The sequence below is a fragment of the Capra hircus genome, chromosome 17 (genome assembly GCF_001704415.2).
Source record: "Capra hircus breed San Clemente chromosome 17, ASM170441v1, whole genome shotgun sequence".
Classification (NCBI taxonomy): Eukaryota; Metazoa; Chordata; class Mammalia; order Artiodactyla; family Bovidae; genus Capra; species Capra hircus.
Genome location: NC_030824.1, coordinates 62,926,021 through 62,930,531, shown reverse-complemented (window position 1 = coordinate 62,930,531; position 4,511 = coordinate 62,926,021).

Sequence of the window (4,511 nt, the reverse complement as noted above, 5' to 3'; positions counted from 1 at the left end):
AAAAGGATCACAGCAAAAACTAAATAAAAAAGAAAATAAAGTAAAACTGCATCTCAAGGTGCCCCTCTGTCCTCAGGTCGAGCCCAGACTCAAGGTCGACCTCTTTCTCTTTGATCTGCATTTTGTCCTGAGTGACACAAGGACCACTGAGCCAGGCCTGGAACTCATTCTTCAGGATCGAGGGTGGTGGTCCTGGTGGCTGTGGAAGGATTGACGATTTGTTCCTAAAGTTCTACAATTGCCTGGATTCTGGGTTTTTTTCACAGAAAGATCCCATACACCAGATTCCTATTAGTTTTCTGTTTTATACGTGGTAACGTATCAATCAGAGAAGGCAATGGCACCCCACTCCAGTACTCTTGCCTGGAAAATCCCATGGATGGAGGAGCCTGGTAGGCTGAGTCCGTGGGGTCGCTAAGGGTCGGACACCACTGAGCGACTTCACTTTCACTTTTCACTTTCATGCATTGGAGAAGGGAATGGCAACCCACTGCAGTGTTCTTGCCTGGAGAATCCCAGGGACGGGGGAGCCTGGTGGGCTGCCGTCTATGGGGTCGCACAGAGTCGGACACGACTGAAGTGACTTAGCAGCAATGTATCAATACATGTTTCAATGCTACTCTCTCAGTTCATCCCTCCCTCTCCTCCCTCTGCCCCTCTGTGCCCACAAGGTTGTTCCCTATGTCTGCATATCTATTTCTGCCCTGGTACTAACTCATTTGTACCATTTTTCTAGATTCCACATACATGCATTAATATATGATTTATTCTTAGTCTACGGCATCAGGATGCTCTATGCTCTACCCCGGTCAACTGGAAAACCCCTTCCACTGCAGCTGAATGTGTGTGTGCTGCCGTGACCTGCCCTGGTTCCTTTAGGGGAGCAGGTTGGAGTCAGACAGAGACAGGCATCATCATACCGCATATACATTCCCTTCCCTCTTCTCTCCTCTTTGCTGCTCCACCCTAGACGGGGAAGAGTTGAGTCCATTCATCAGATAGAGGGCAGATACTGGGGGAATAGAGAAACACCAGCAATTACAATGTTGAGTCCACACATATCACTTATTCTGGGAATGCTCAATCTTTCAGCATGCAAATGCGTCAGCACTACACGTCTGGTTTTTGTTCCATGTAATTTCAACAATTGTGTAATATTATAAACATCAATTGAATATCTATGCTTTCATGAAAGTAAAGTCCCACTTTTATGCAAATATTAACCAAGTAGTTTAGAAAACCGAAAGAAGTAACAAAGAAAATAAGACCTGTGGGCAGATGGTTTCTGAAATTATATGTTTTTCTGTGAGGCATTATCTGTTTTAAAAGCATTGATGCTGATCTTTCTTCTGGGATGTGGGTGTATAATTTAAGATAAAACACCTTCCTTGCACAATGCAAAGTTTACCTTGCCAAGTACTTAATTTATAATGAATTGTTTTCTGTTAAAATGTTTCCTCAAATAATTTTTAGTAATTTTTCATGGAGTGCAGAGTGTTTTAGAAAGACTCTTTCAGGAGTGAAAGAAGCTTGACAGGATTATCCAGAGCAGAATGGAATACATTTTATTAAAGAATTCCTCCTTAAAAGGAAATTCTATAACTTCTCTTATGGACCCTTTCTCAAGTTTATCAGCTGCTCTTTCAGAAAGTTAATTTTCATTTTTGATCCAAATATCTCATGTTGTACATCCAAGCTGTTATTTTATTTATTCTATTTTATTTTATTTTATTTAGGGCTTCCTGGGTGAAAAATGCCAATTTGGGCCCCTAGGCCCAGGCTCCAGGTGGGCACCCAGGTGTTCTGCCCGCAGGTGACTTTTAGCATGCGCACACGCCCTGCCCATCTTCCTATCACCCTATTTCTTCTAAGTGGTGGAGATGGAAGTGGATGCATTATGGAACAGAGAGGAATGCCTGGGCTTATGCTCAGGGCAGGATTCCTGTTCTTGTGGTTGATTTTTAGATCATAGTGACATGATGTTGAGAAGTCAATTTGCCATCCAGGCTGACCTCTACATGGATTTCTTCTCTCGATGGCCCTGTCCCCGCACATGAGGCCATCTGGCTGGTTGCCCACACAGCGGGTCACTGAGGGTGGACTGGCCTCAACAGGCTGCCAGTGAGAGGTACCTGTATGGACGCCCAGCCCTCCCGCACTATCCTGCATCTCTTGCCAAACTAATTGCTTCACAGAAAATCACCACTGTCTTTGGCAAAGCTGTTTCACTTGTGGAGGACTACGAAGGGTGCTTGCAAGTTGGAGCTTCAGTTCGCGCTCATCTTTTACATGTAGAATACCAATTTCTTTTGCTCAGATGTGCTACTCTTTTGGTATCCTCTCTTGAATATTAGACTGGTTTTGACCACTTTTTAATAAGTGCATCTCCATATGACAAAATTCTCAAACCCTCTTAAGATAGATGTCAACTGCACATTGAGGGCCTGTGGTCTTTATTTTACCACCGAGGCCAAGAGCCATGAGAACCTAGATTTGCCTCTCGTTTTGCTCTCAAAGGTTGATAATGATCATTAAGAAGGAAGCATTATCCATCTTCTTGTGTGCTGTGTAATTTTATCCTATTGACTTGAGTCTAGGTCTAGACTATGCTAACCCAACTTTTGTTTTAAATTTTCTTCCTCTTCTCTCTCTCTCTCTCTTTTTTTTGATGAGAATACCACATGACACAGGATTAGAATTCTTGCTAAGATGCTAAGGTTGGCACATTGCATTTATCTCTTCCTCTGGATCCAAGAGATCTTTTATTTTTTCATCTTACAAAGTGAGGTGAGTCTGATGAGAACTGGCCCATACAGATGGTGCAGTCTGATGCCTTCTAAGTGTCTGTGAATTTATTGTGTAATGGTTTCTTCTAGCAGTTTTCTAGCCTGGCACATGGACTTGAAATATCTAGAAGTACCTTTTATTTTTTCAAATATAGTTACTCTCTTCCTCTGCTTGTTTTTTAAAATGGAAATACTGCAAATATAGAGAAAAACATAAAAATCTAATAAAATATTATTCCAGTTTAACTACATAACAATTTTACAATCCCAGCCTTATGCTAATAGGTATATGGGTTATTTTCAATATTTTGTTTTTATAAATAGGAGTATAAAGAACATTGTATACAGGTCTCTGTAGCTATTCTCCCCTTCCCCCCAGAAAAAAAGTTTCTCTAGAGCATATACCTGGGAGTGAAATTGCTGAGGTGAAAAAGTCTGCTTATTTTCAATTTTATTAGATATTGTCAAATTTTTCTCAAAGGACATGCCAATTTATAACTCCATCAGCTATTTATGAGAGTTCATTGGTCCATATTTTTGTCAGCACCTGGGACTGTCAGACTTTAAATTTATTTGTGAATTTGATGAGTATAAAATGGTATTGAATGGTGGTTTTAACTTGCCTTTTCCAGATTATTGGTTAGGAAGAACATGTTTTCATTTATTCATTAGTCAATCTTGTTACTTTCTCTTTGACTTGTCTCTTTATATCCTTTGGCTATTTTTCTATTAAACTTTTTTTTCTTATTTTTCAGAATTCTTGGTAAATTCTGATTCCATCTGCTGGCGGCTGTATTTGCTGTATTTTCTTCTGGTCTGTGGCTTGTCTTTTCATGTCAGGTTGTCTTTTGTTGTATTTTAGTTTTATTATTTAAATACAGTCAGTAGTAGAGGTATTTTCTTTATTGTTTATACTTTCGATTCCTTGTTTCAGAAAGCTTTTCTATCCTGCAGACATAAAGATTGTTACTCCTTCTTATACATGCTTTAAACTTTTGTTTTCCATTTTTTGATCTTCTAAACCACAATCTTTGTACATGGTGGCCTGATTTATTTTCCACCTGTCTAAATAATTATCTGTCCCATGATTGTTTATTGAATAGTTTTTTGTGTCTGATTTTTGTTCTTTGCTGTTGTTTAGTCACCCAGTCATGTTTGACTCTTTATGGCCCTATGGACAGTGGCCCCTCAGGCTCCTCTGTGCATGGGCTTTCCCAGGCAAGAATACTGGAGTAGGTTGCCAGTTTTTTCTTCAGGGGATCTTCCCAACTCAAGGATTGAATCCGCGTCTCCTGCCTATGTGTCTTGCCCATGTCTCCTGCACTGCAGGTGGATTCTTTACTGTTGAGCCACAGGGGAAGCCCTTTGTTCTTTACCACTGGGTTGCTTTGCCAAGATCCCATTATCTTAATTATTAGAGTTTTGTGATACAATTGCTTTCTTGCTGCTCTGTTAAGTTACCCCAGCTTCTTCTTTGTTTCCAAAACTCTTAGATTTTATTATTCTAAGTAAAATTTAGGATCAATATTTTGATTTCCACAAAAATCTGTGTTGGAATTTTGATTGGAATTACATTAATTAATGTATGAAATTCAACAAAATAAAAATCTTTATAGTTTTACTCTTTCTATCCATGAACATCATGTATTTTTTTCTTTCCATTTTTGCCGTCCTTTTCTATCTTTCAATAATGTTTTGAAAGTTTTCTCCACATAAATGCAACCC